Below are 14,894 nucleotides of genomic sequence, written 5' to 3' on the forward strand. Positions count from 1 at the left end.
AGTGGCCTGATATACTACAAAGCATCAGCTTGGACAAGTTCACTGTAGTGTTAGTTAATCTGATTTTACAGATTAAACTCCACATCAGGACTATATAAAGACTAATATACACATGTGTTTACTTCATGTGTGCATGTACAGTGCATGTCCTATGATCACACTGCCCACTTTTCTTAATTGTGCATATCAGACTTTAAATGAATATTTTCAACTTGTGACTGAAACAATACCACCTTACCTGTAGTTCCAAGGAAAATAAAGCTCAATTGTGTAGACATATTCTTTTAGGTTCAGTTTTGGAAATCCTTGAATGATATCTGGACACTAAACAGGTGCCAAAGTTCTTAAAAGCTCAGGGAAGTGCAACCACTTTGTACAAGTCAGATACTCCTAACCCTTCACAACCTAATCAACAGTGACAAGTACTGAGATGTAATTGTCAGAATGGTGGCCTGAGGCTTTTTTTGCTGCCTAGGCTGCTAATTTACATACAAAGATAAAATATCTACATATTTTTAACCTGGTAATATGATATTTCATGACATAGATTCGATACAGAAACTCCTGCAGGATTTATAGGATTTAAGACAGCTAATGAGTTAGGCTGATAACTCATTCATGCAATGTTCATGCTTAATTAGGCCAAACATCATTCAATAGCTTATTTTCCTATTAAATCACCTCACCATCAGATATATTTCACATAATGCATCATGCTTAATACATTGTCATTCTGTTCACTATGTAACTCAGTGCTAATTGTATATTTGGATTCACTGAAAGATTACATTTCATCGTGTTTATTGTTTGTTTTTGACAAAGTAGTATTTCTACTGTCAGAATCTTCAAGGATCTCTGTTAGAATATATGTCATATAACCTTTCTGTTTAGCTTTGTTGGCCAATTGTGGCTGTTGGTTGCCCTTTCCTCCCACAATCCAGAATGCTTTCTCTTAATTTCCAGAGTTATGTGACAGGATTCTTCACCAGTTTCAGGCCGTGATATCATGCTTGAGTGAAGTAACATTCCATAGCTTAGTTGGAGTGTTGAAGCATCTTCAGGTAGATACAATTCAAAAAGGAGCAGGAATTTCAGAATAGATATGAAGCTAAATTGGACAGTGCTGGATGCTGTGTGTACACATCATGATACATTATTACTCCATAAAATTTGTGGTGCCACCCATTATTATGTTTGTAGCATCCAGCCAGTATGATCTTCACTGTTAATACATAATGCACATACACAGCTTCATTCATACCTGTATGATCCAAAGTTGAACACCAGCTGTGTACATTTGAAGCTAGCCAGCACAGACTGGTGCCATGTCTGTAACTTTGTAAGGGTGGTTCTGATTCATTGCAGATGCTGGTGGGAGTCATACCAACAAGATGATAGAAGACTTGTATGTGGATCTGAAAAACTACACAAAGGTTATTCAATAGTTCAGTAGTTCCATTTAATATCAGAGGAATGTATATAATAATCATCCTGAAATTCTTATTCTTTGCAGACTTCCAGAAAAACAGAAGTGCCCAAAGAATGAGTGACAGTAAACCCCAAACCCCATCCCACGCACAATGAACCCTCCCCAACTTACTTCAGCAAAAAGCAACAGCTCCCTCCCCCCACCTAACATGCAGTAGCCAAGCCCCCAAGAAAGACCATGGCATCAATGGTTATGGGGAGAAGGCCAGGAACTGGGGTTGAGGAAGAGAAAAAAGAAGCATCAGCCATGATTGAATGGCAGAGCAGACTCGATGGGCTAAATGGCCTAATTCTTCTCCTATGACTCATGATCATGATCTGCTGTACAACAAAAGCTAACTGTTCACCCAACAAATTTGACATACCACAGGCTCTCTCTCTCTCCCTCCATAATAACAGAGCAGAGAGGTGTCACACAGGAGCCACATGGCAAGAGGGGATACAGTAACAAAACTTGCTGATTTGCAATGATAAAGTCTGTCATGATGCTTTTACCCGAGTTCTCTGCTTCAAGAATCGGTAATGAACTCTCCCCCATCAACGAGAGAAAGAGATTTGCCGAGTACCGAGCCTCCGGCAGTCAATCCACTCTTCCCAATGTTCTGTTTTCTCCTGCGATGCCACAGTCGGCGACACCAGCATAGAGTCATCCACATGACCATGAAGTCTCAGAAACCCAAATGTGTGTTCATCTTCTAGGCCATGTCTTTGGGAGATCGAAAAGCGGCTGGTTCCGAGTCCCTTCAAACGGGTCCCACCACTACAAAAAACCTAAGTCAGGGTCTTCACCAGAACCCCATCCACCCTGAAAAGGAAAAAGAGAGACATCAAAGGTGGAAATTAAGCTGTTCCACTGATGAGCTCAAAGGAGTCGCTGTTAAGTGCCATTGTAACTCCACCCCTTCTACAGCTATGAACATTTTAGAAACAGTCCTAGATAAGGGTGTCCCCACAAAGTCATTAAGAGTTTTCCCCAGCCAAAAGCCCTGGCTGAATCATAAGATCTGCAATTTGCCAAGGGCCAGATCAGAGGCATTCAAGACTGGCAACCACGAAAGTTACAAGAGGTGCAGGTATGATCTCCAGAAAGCCATCTCATGGGCAGAGTGGTAATTCCAGACTAAACCTGAATCAAGGAAGGATGCTTGACAGTTATGGCAGGGCTCTCTTACAAAAGCAAATCAAGTGACATAACTGACAGCAGGGCCTCGCTTCCAGATGAGTACAATGCCACCTATCACAAACAAGAGAAAATCTGTAGGTACTAGAAATCCGGGCAACACGCACAAAATGCTAGAGGAACTCAGCAGGCCAGGCAGGATCTAGGAAAAGAGTGCAGTTGACCTTTCGGGCCAAAATCATCCTGCTGAAGGGTTTCAGCCGAAACATCGACTACTCTCTTCTTAGAAGCTGTCTGGCCTGCTGAGTTCCTTCAGCATTTTTTGCATGTTACTCAATGTCACCTATGCTTGCTTTGAACATCAAAATATGGAGGAACCATTATGAACTCCCACAGCCCCAGACAACCCTGTGATTTCAGGTTCATATGAGAACATCCTTCAGGAGGATGACCCCAAAGCAAACATCTGTCACAGGTGGAGTAACAGGCCGAGTACTAAAGACTTGTGCTGGTCAAGCGGTTGGAATGTTCACCAATATCTTTAACCTCTTGCTTCAGCAGTCTGAGGTACCCATCTGCTTCATCCAGTGGTCAATCATACCATTGCTTTTGAAGAATGTGGTAATCTGCCTCAATGACCAACATACAGTAGCACTTACATTCACAGTGATGAAGTGTTTTGAGAGGTTGGTGAAGAAACATATCAACTCCTGCCTGAGAAAAGACTTGGATTCGTTCCACCACAACAGATACCATTTCATTGATTCTTCACTCAACCCTGAACATCTGGATGCATACATCAGGATTCTCTTTATCATCTACAGCTCAGCATTCAATAGTATCATCCCTTCAAAAATAATGAATAAACTTCAAAACATTTGCCTCAGTACCTCCTTGTGTAATTGGATCCTCGATTTCTTCACTTTCAGACCCCAGTCAGTTTGGAATGGCAACAACGTCTCTTACACAATCTCCATCAGCACAAGTGCACCACGAGGATGGCTGCTTATCCTAGTACACTACTCGCTTTACACTTATGACTGTTTGGCTAAGCACAGCTTCAATACCAAATTTAGGTTTGTTGATGACGCCATTGTCATTGACCCAATCAAAGTTAGTGACAAATCAGCATTTGGAGAGAAATTAAAAATCCTGCAGAGTGGTGCCACATCAACAACCTCTTACTCAATGTCAGCAAGACCAAGGAAATAATTATTGAATTCAGGAGAAGGAACCAGTACTCATTGGGGATCAAAAGTGGAGAGGGTCAGCTACTTTAAATTTATCATTTCAGAGGACCTGTCCTGGACACAGGACATAAATGCAATTTCAAAGAAAGCATAGTAATGCCTATACCGCCTATACTTTCTTAGAAGTTTGTAATGACATAGCACGACATCTAACACTTTGACAATCTTCTGCAGATGTGTGGTAGAGAGTATATTGACTGGCTGCATCACAGCCTGGTATGAAAACACCAATGCCCTTGAATGGAAAATCCTACATAAAATAGTGGATATGGCTGAGTCCATCACAGTAAAGCCCTCCCCACCATGGAGCACATCTACCTGGAGTGTTATCACAGGAGAGCAGCATTCATCATCAGGGACACCCACCACCAGGACATGCTCTCCTCTCACTGCTGTCATCAGGAAGAAGGTGTAGGAGCCTTCAGACTCACACCACCAGGTCCAGGAAAAGGTATTACCTTTCAACCATCAGGTTCTTGAATCAGAGTGAATAACTTCACTCAACTTCACTTGCCCTGTTACTGAATTGTTTCCAAAAATATGGACTCACTTTCAAGGATTATTCATCTCATGTTCTCGATATTAATTGTTTATATATTTATTATTATTATTTCTTTTGTATGCACAGTTTGATGTCTTTCACACACTGGTTGTCTGCCCTGTTAGGTGCAGTCTTTCATTGATTCTATTTCTGGTTATTGGATTTATTGAGTATGCCCACAAGAAAATGAATCTCAGGGTTGTATATGGTGACATATATGTACATTGATAATAAATTTACTTTCAACTTTGAACTTGAACTTTGAGATGTCTGCTGTTGCAGAGTACGCACAAGAGCAGGAACCCTGACTTCATTGCTAGCTCAGCATTTTTTGGTTATTGACATGAAAAGAAGGTAAAGGCCCTCTACTCACAGGGCACAGCAAAACTTCCAAATCTGAAGATTCAGCTGGAAGAGATCACATTTCATGTGAACGTCAAGGGAGAAGACAGAAAGCCATGAATGCAGTAATGCAAAAAGCCTAATGAGGTCATGAGTGTGGTCAAGATAAGTGAAGATGCTGAGTAACTCCGCTATGAGCTTCACATGCTGCTCTGCGAAATGCAGCCCCATCAATCACTCACCAGAAATATATATTAAACCCAACCTAACATCCATATATTCCACCACACTTACACAAACTCATTTATCATGAGACTAACACCCACTCCATATCTTATATTTCATCTGTTGCAAGCTATTCAAACATGGCAAATTTAATGTAGTCTCATAAAATGATCTTACAGTGTGGAACTTCATTGCTGAGAAACTTGGAGATCTGTAATTATGGGTAGTCTTGATCCATATAGCATCATACATCCATTGCAATGGGTTTGGAATCAATTGGAGTTGGATTCAGTAAATGAAGAAAGTAAAACAGGTGTGAAAACAAGGTGTAGTTAGCACCTGATCATAGATGAGAGGACAAACAAGAAACAAAGAAGATGAACAAGCTGAAAGAGTCAAACAGAAATCCCACTGGAGAAGAAAATCAGATCTTCTCCAAGATGAGGATTTCAGGGAGGGAAGGAACAATAATTAAACTACATTCAAAACCAAACCGAAAATGGAAAGAAAAAATGTTAAAAGGTAGCATGAGTGTGAAGTGTCTCACAACATTCCATCAGAAGTTTAAAGATATAGGATGAGTGGCTGGGAATGAAAGAACAATAAAGAACATTTTTGTTAAGGTGGAAGGCAGGAGACACTAAGTGAGAAGAGTGATAATGATCAAAAGCAAAAGGGTTGAACATTTGTTATTTTTCAAAGAAAAAATATATTTGTTGCTGAAAGAAAATGTATAGGTGTCATAAAATGGGCTTGAAAAATGAATTGCAAATGAATAGGTAGTAAGCAAACCATTTGACTGCCATTGAGTGTGTTTGTGTGTATATATACTGATCACTCAGTGGCCACTTTATTAGGTACCTGTTGAACCTAATAAAGAGGTCACTGAGTGTATGTTTGAGGTCTTCTGTTGCTGTGGCCCATCCACTTCAAGGTTTGACTTATTGTGCATTCAGTGATGCTCTCCATCACATCACTGTTCCAATGTGTGGTTATTTGAGTCACTGTCGTCTTCCTGTCAGGTTGAACCAGTCTGGTCATTCTCCTCTAACCTCTCTTGTTAACAAGGTATTTTCATCCACAAACTGCTGTTCACTGGATTTTTTTTTTGTTTTAAGCACAATTCTCTGTAAACTCTAGGGACTGTTGTGCATTAAAACCCTGGGAGATCAGCAGTTTCTGAGCTACTCAAACCACCACGTCTGGCTCCAACAATCATTTCATAGTCAATAGACAATAGGTGCAGAGGTAGACCATTCAGCCCTTCAAGCCTGCACCGCCATTCTGAGATCATGACTGATCATCTACTATCAATAACTGGTTCCTGCCTTGTCCCCATATCCTTTGATTCCCCTATCCATAAGATACCTATCTAGCTCCTTCTTGAAAGCATCCAGAGAATTGGCCTCCACTGCCTTCTGAGGCAGTGCATTTCACACCCCCACAACTCTCTGGGAGAAGAAGTTTTTCCTTAACTCTGTCCTAAATGACCTACCCCTTATTCTTAAACCATGCCCTCTGGTACTGGACTCTCCCAGCATCTGGAACATATTTCCTGCCTCTATCTTGTCCAATCCCTTAATAATCTTATATGTTGCAATCCAGATCCCCTCTCAATCTCCTTAATTCCAGCATGTACAAGCCCAGTCTCTCTAACCTCTCTGTGTAAGACAGTCCGGACATCCCAGGAATTAACCTTGTGAATCTACGCTGCACTTCCTCTACAGTCAGGATGTCCTTCCTTAACCCTGGAGACCAAAACTGAACACAATACTCCAGGTGTAGTCTCACCAGGGCCCTGTACAAATGCAAAAGGATTTCCTTGCTCTTGTACTCAATTCCCTTTGTAATAAAGGCCAACATTCCATTAGCCTTCTTCACTGCCTGCTGCACTTGCTCATTCACTTTCAGTAACTGATGAACAAGGACTCCTAGATCTCTTTGTATTTCTCCCTTACCTAACTCTACACCATTCAGATAATAATCTGCCTTCCTGTTCTTGCTCCCAAAGTGGATAACCTCACACTTATTCACATTAAACGTCATCTGCCAAGTATCTGCCCACTCACCCAGCCTATCCAAGTCACCCTGAATTCTCCTAACATCCTCATCACATTTCACACTGCCACCCAGCTTAGTATCATCAGCAAACTTGCTGATGTTATTCTCAATGCCTTCATCTAAATCGTTTATGTAAATCGTAAACAGCTGTGGTCCCAATATCGAGCCCTGTGGCACCCCACTAGTCACCACCTGCCATTCCGAGAAACACCCATTCACCGCTACCCTTTGCTTTCTATCTGCCAACCAGTTTTCTATCCATGTCAATATCTTCCCCCCAACGCCATGAGCTCTGATTTTACCCACCAATCTCCTATGTGGGACCTTATCAAATGCCTTCTGAAAATCGAGGTACACTACATCCACTGGATCTCCCTTGTCTAACTTCCTGGTTACATCCTCGAAAAACTCCAATAGATTAGTCAAGCATGATTTGCCCTTGGTAAGTCCATGCTGGCTCAGCCCAATCCTATCACTGCTATCTAGATATACCACTATTTCGTCTTTAATAATGGATTCTAGCATCTTCCCCACTACTGATGTTAGGCTGACAGGACGATAGTTCTCTGTTTTCTCCCTCCCTCCTTTCTTAAAAAGTGGGATAACATTAGCCATTCTCCAATCCTCAGGAACTGATCCTGAATCTAAGGAACATTGGAAAATGATTACCAATGCATCCGCAATTTCCAGAGCCACCTCCTTTAGTACCCTAGGATGCAGACCATCTGGACCTGGGGATTTGTTAGCCTTCAGTCCCATCAGTCTACTCATCACCGTTTCCTTCCTAATGTCAATCTGTTTCATTTCCTCTGTTACCCTATGTCCTTGGCCCATCCATACATCTGGGAGATTGCTTGTGTCTTCCCTAGTGAAGACAGATCTAAAGTACTTATTAAATTCTTCTGCCATTTCTCTGTTTCCCATAACAATTTCACCCAATTCATTCTTCAAGGGCCCAACATTGTTCTTAACTATCTTCTTTCTCTTCACATACCTAAAAAAGCTTTTGCTATCCTTCTTTATATTCCTGGCTAGCTTGCGTTCATACCTCATTTTTTCTCCCCGTATTGCCTTTTTAGTTAAGTTCTGTTGTTCCTTAAAAATTTCCCAATCATCTGTCTTCCCACTCACCTTAGCTCTGTCGTACTTTTTTTTTAATGCTATGCAATCTCTGACTTCCTTTGTCAACCACTGTGGCCCCTTTCCCCCCTTTGAATCCTTCCTTCTCCAGGGGATGAACTGATTTTGTACCTTGTGCATTATTCCCAAGAATACCGGCCATTGCTGTTCCACTGTCTTTTCTGCTAGGATATCTGTCCAGTTAACTTTGGCCAGCTCCTCCCTCATGGCTCCATAGTCTCCTTTGTTCAACTGCAACACTGACACCTCCGATCTGCCCTTATCCTTCTCAAATTGCAGATAAAAACTTATCATATTATGATAAGTCAAAGTCACTTAGATGACATTGCTTCTAATGTTCAATCTGAACAAGAACTGAACCTCTTGATCATGTCTGCATGCTTTTATGCATTGAGTGGCTGCCACGATTGGCTGATTAGATATTTTCATTAATGAGTGGGTGTATAGCTATACCTAATAAAGTGGCTGCTGGGTGTATTTTCAGATTCAGATTCAGATTCAGTTTATTGTCATTTAAAAACCACAAATGCAATACAGTTAAAAAATGAGACAATGTTCCTCCAGAATGATATCACAAAAACACATGACAAAACAGACTACACCAGAAAATCCACATAACGTTTGGCAATCCCCAATCCAGAGTCCGGAAAGGCTGCTGCGTATTAATATCACGCTACCATCTTAGCGCGTTCCCCGGAAAGGAGCTCCAAATCCACCAGACAAACAAAACCAAAAACTACAGCTACAAGACCTGCACAAAACCACATAATTACAACATATAGTTACAACAGTGCAAACAATAGCCTAATTGATAAAAAAACAGACAATGGGCACAGTAAAAAATAGTCCAAAGATGTTAAAAGACTATAAATTCGAAAGAAACCACCACACAGTTTCCACAAGTCCTCAGGGTCCCCGATTGACTTGCCATCCCACGCCGGCAGCAGAAGGGAATACCCCCGCTATGGACTTCCACAGCACCGCCCAACTCAGCCTCGCAGACGCAGCACACACTGAAAGCTCCATCAAACCCAGCCTCGCAGACGCAGCCCACACTGAAAGCGACCTGACTGCAGCGGACTCTGAGTCTATCGAACCTCCAAGCCTCCGACCATCCCCTCCGGCACAGCTTCTCCGAGCACCATCCTCTACCAAGCATATTAAGACGGCCCCACCAATGGCCATCGGCAACGCGACCCCGATAACTAGGGGCCTGTTCTTTCCAGCAGAGACCCGGACCTCACAGCAGCAGCAGCAACGAAGAAGGTTTTCCTGGAGATTTTCAGATGTTCCTCCATGCTCCCACGTCCGTTTTTCATCCGATTATGATTGTGCATGGCACCCTGCTTCACAAATAACAGATAATCAGCTCTGGAGTGGCCGCTGCAAGCTGTGTCGCGCCGCCATCTTGGATTCATAATTGGGTTCATAAATTTGGAAGGAACAAGAAGTTAATTGACCATCATAAACTGAATTTGCACTTTTAACATGTTAAATATCAGACTGAGTCAAAAATCTGGGAAAATATAAAACCAGTATGTAGCTTCAAAATGAAAACTTTTGGAATGGAGAAAGCATGGTTATCAACGCAGACACCACACAGTAATAAAGGACATAAGGCAAATCACAGAGCTTTGAAAAGCAGCAAAGCAACATGAAGACAATCATATGAATCACACTGATCTTCCCTTGGAGGAACTGCAAGGTCAACCAGAATCAGGTTTGTCATCATGACGTACGTCATGAAATTTGTGGATTTTTTGGCAGCAGTACAGTGCAAGACATAAAAATTAAAACATTACAAACAAATAAATAAATAAAGCTGAATTTATAAATAGGTACTATTGTGACAAAGTATTTTCTCAGCAAATGCACAAGGCCTGAATCAGAGCCTTTGGCAAATCACTGATATCCAAATGAAGTCTAAACTTGCTTTTTTTTAAAAATATATTTTTTATTAAATTTTTAAGAGAATTACATAAAATGAATAGAATAATAGAATAGGGAAAAATTAATATTAGCCCTCCCCCTCCCCTTAACCCTTCCCCCCTTAAGATCCCTATCTAAAAAAAAAGAAAAAAAGAAAAAAAAAGAAAGAAAGAAGAAAGAAAGAAGGATTACCTGGATATCGGAGGATCCCCCCATGCTCCATGGAGTTCAAAATAACTTTAGTATATATCTTTTTTTTCCCAAATAACTAATAATTTTATCTTCAAAGGACCTATATATTTAATCCTATCTTTTGTAGATAGGGGTGCCAAATTTTCAAAAATATATCATATTCATTTCTTAAATTATAAGTAATTTTTTCAAGTGGGATGCAGCTATATATTTCATTATTCCAATGGTCCATAGTTAAATATGAATCTGATTTCCAAGTAACTGCAATAGCTTTTTTGGCTACTGCCAATGCAATTTTTATAAATTTTTTCTGATATTTATTCAATTTAGGTTTCGGTATTATCCCTTCAATATCGCCTAATAAAATAAAATAAAAATAATATTGGGCTATGTGGGAGTTGTATTCCAATAATTTGTTCCAGTAAAAGACTTAAATTTATCCAAAAAGATTGAATTTTAAAACAAGACCAAGTAGAGTGTAAAAAAGTAAAAAGTAAAAAGTGCAGGGCAGGAGGCTCCGGCAATACCAACGGTCTCTAAGAAGAAACAGCGGGAGCTGCGCATGCGTGAAGAAACGAGTATGCACAAACAGGTGCAAACAAAACTACAAGTTCCAACTACGACTGGAAGTGAAAATAAAAGTGAATCAGAAGTAGAATCAGACTCTCTAGTATTACGTACCCCGTAACTGGGTCACTTACCAGAAAAGATAGAGAGGTCCGTTGAAGTCTGATGGTACTATTTTTAAACAGTATTTATTAGTAAAAAGACACAAAAATAATATCAATGCAAATATACAGATACTATACGTCGTCAATACTAAATCTAAAGGTGCGGGTATAATAATAATCAATAAGAAATAAGCTGTATCGTTGTCTAGGGGATAATGAATTGTCCAATGGAAATATATAGTTCGTTCAGTTCATACAGGCTGCAGACGTTGGGGAGAGAGAGATTTAGAGAAAAACTTGCCGATTCCTTTTATGATGTCAATCCTTCGAGAGTCGTTGGGAGTTGAGTTCCCCGTGGTTAGCTAAAAAACTGTTTTTCTGTGGCAAAGGCCACCGATTCCGGGCAAATGGAAGTGGACACACGTGGCCTTCCACCGGCTTTCGCTATTACGGGATCGCTAGCATTTCTTCTGGTGCGTCTGAGGGGCTATTCCCACAGACCCTCTTTTATCCTGACTCACAGGGTCTCAGGTGTCAATCAGGTTGGGATGATGCAATCCCTCCACCAACCTCCACCTCGGTTCATTGCCTGGGGGGGAGGGGGGGCTTCGATGCATCGTACAGGATGCAATACACAAGTCTGTCTCCAAGAGACAATAGCCGGTATCAATGGGTCCGCCTTTCGGAGGCCAGGACACATTCCTACCCTTTTGTGGATTCTGCATGTCTTTCTTTCATTTCCTGTGTCCCCTGAACTGACTTAATAGTGATCTTGCGATTCTCACAAAGGAGGGGGCTACCCCGCACCCTTCGGCCCCTCAGAGCTGTGGCACATTCGTAACACTAGAAAACACAGATGAAGAAATAGATGAAGAAGAAGAAGAACAGGAGGAAATTAAAGGTGGAAAACTTTCTGGAGACATAAGAAAAGCCCTGATACAAATAATGCATGAATTAAAAGTAGTAAAAACAGATATTAGAAATGTGAAGATTACACTTGACAAGGTGGTGGAAAACAAGAGAAGATAGATAGATAGATACTTTATTCATCCCCATGGGGAAATTCAACCTTTTTTTTCCAATGTCCCATACACTTGTTGTAGCAAAAACTAATTACATACAATACTTAACTCAGTAAAATATGATATGCATCTAAATCACTAACTCAAAAAGCATTAATAATAGCTTTAAAAAAAAAGATGGACAAGAAAGTTAAAAAGTTGGAAGAAAAAATGGGAGACAACACTGAAAGAATGGACAAGATGGAAGATAATATCCTTGCCTGGACATCAGCAAGAAAACGATTGTTGGAAAAAGTAGATGTACTCAAAAATTTCAGCAGACGAAACAATATTAAGATTGTTGGTCTTAAAGAAGGTATAGAGGGAGAAGATTCAATAAAATTCTTTCAAAAATGGATTCCGGAAATCTTGGAAATGGAAGAGGGAAGTCAGTTAATTGAAATCGAAATGGCTCATAGAGCTTTAAGACCAAAGCCCCAACAAGATCAAAATCCACGATCAATCTTGATAAAATGTTTAAGATATCAAGATAAAGAAAAGATCTTGAAGGCAGCTGCTCAAGGTGTCAGAAAGAGAAATGGGCCATTGATGATAGAAGGGAAAAGAGTTCTTTTTTATCCTGATAGAAGTTACGACCTTTTGAAGAGGCGGAAGGAATTTAATTCAGTGAAAAAAATCTTATGGGAAAAGGGTTATAAATTTATATTGAGCTACCCAGCAACACTGATAATTTTTTTGGATGACGAAGAAAGAAGATTTTTTACTGATCATCAGAAAGCGGAGGAATTTGTACAAGAACTTCCGAATATTCGCAAGATGCGGTAAAGAATTATGGAAATGAAATGGATTAAAGATGAAGATTGAGATAGGTATTGGATCTGATGGACATTTATGAGTAGAAGAATATACAAATATACTTTAAGTATATGATAGAAGGGGAACAAGAAAAAAAATAATTGAGGAATATTAATTGGGAGTAGAGTTATTATTTTTTTCTTCTTCACTTATATATATCTTTTTTTTGTTACGGGGGAGCTGGAGGAGCTTCTGATCGATTGCTGCGGGATTCACGTGTGTAATCATGGCTATTGCCATGACCCGTAAAACGGAGGGGGGTAATGTTGTGTTTCTATTCATACACAACATTAATGGGGGGGTATTTTGTTTTTTTTTCTTTACTATCTATCTTTCTTCTATTTTTCTTTTTTTTGCCTGGATGATTGGGGGGCGGGGGAGACACATAGCAACATGGAGAATTTTAAAGAGATTCCCCAAGGTATTATGGATGACTAATTTACTTATTTTTTTAAGTTTTAATGTTAATGGGCTTAATGGACCTGTGAAAAGAAAAAGAGTTTTAACATATATTAAGAAAATGAAAGGAGACATAGCTTTTTTGCAGGAAACACATTTAACAGAGACAGAACATCAGAAATTAAAGAGAGATTGGGTTGGAAGCATTATTGCAGCTTCATTTAATTCAAAGTCAAGGGGAGTTGCAATTTTGGTTAATAAAACCTTACCAATTAAAATACAAAATGTACTAATTGATTCTGTGAGGAGATATGTGATTATACATTGTCAAATCTTTTCGGAATTATTGTCTCTTATGAACATTTATGCACCAAATGAAAATGATGCAAAATTCATACAAGAAGTTTTTTTGAATTTGGCCGACGCACATGATAAAATATTAATAGGTGGAGATTTTAACTTTTGTTTAGACCCAGTTCTAGATAGGTCAACTAAGGCTGTTACAAAATCAAAAGTAATAAAGTTAACTTTATCGTTGATGAAAGACTTAAATTTGATTGATATATGGAGAAGAATTAATCCAAGAGAAAGAGATTATTCATTTTATTCAAATAGACATAAAACTTATTCAAGGATTGATTTTTTTCCTATTATCAATGAATATTCAGGATAGAGTGAAAAGTGTGGAATATAAAGCGAGAATACTGTCAGATCATTCCCCCTTGATAATGACAATGATAATGATGGATAAGGAGGAATTGATTTACAGATGGAGATTTAATTCAATTTTATTAAAACGTTAAGATTTTTGTGATTTTATGAAAAAAAATCCAATTTTTTTTATACAAACTCATATTCAGTTGATGATAAATTTATATTATGGGAAGCGATGAAAGCATATTTGAGGGGTCAGATAATAAGTTATACTTCTAAAATTAAGAAGAAATATATGGTAGAAATAGATCAATTAGAAAAACAGATTACAAAATTAGAAAAAGAATCCCAAAGATAGATGACAGAAAAAAAACAAAGACAACTTGTCAATAAGAAGCTACAATATAATACACTCCAGACATATCGAACAGAAAAAGTAATTATGAGAACTAAACAGAGATATTATGAATTAGGTGAAAGATCACACAAGATTCTTGTTTGGCAGCTGAAAACAGAGCAGGCTTCCAAAACAATAAATGCAATTAGAACAAGTGCAAATGAAATTACTTATAAACCTTTGAAAATTAATGAAACTTTTAAAAATTTTTACTCTGAATTATATCAATCAGAATCACAAAATGAGGTTGCTGAGATAGAAATTTTTTTATCACAAATAACTCTTCCAAAATTGAATTCAGAAGAACAGAAAGAATTAGATACGCCCTTTACATTAAAAGAGGTTGAAGAAGCTTTAGGATCACTCCAAAGTAACAAATCTCCAGGAGAGGACAGTTTTCCACCTGAATTTTATAAAAAATTTAAAGATTTATTAATCCCTCCTTTTATGGAGTTAATATATCAAGCGGAAAGAACACATAAACTTCCACAATCTTTTTTGACAGCGATCCTAATAGTATTGCCAAAAAAAGATAGATATCCTTTAAAACCAACATCATATAGGCCTATGTCTTTGTTCAATACAGATGATAAAATAATAGCAAAAAT

Source organism: Hemitrygon akajei, chromosome 7, assembly GCF_048418815.1.
Source record: "Hemitrygon akajei chromosome 7, sHemAka1.3, whole genome shotgun sequence".
Taxonomy (NCBI): domain Eukaryota; kingdom Metazoa; phylum Chordata; class Chondrichthyes; order Myliobatiformes; family Dasyatidae; genus Hemitrygon; species Hemitrygon akajei.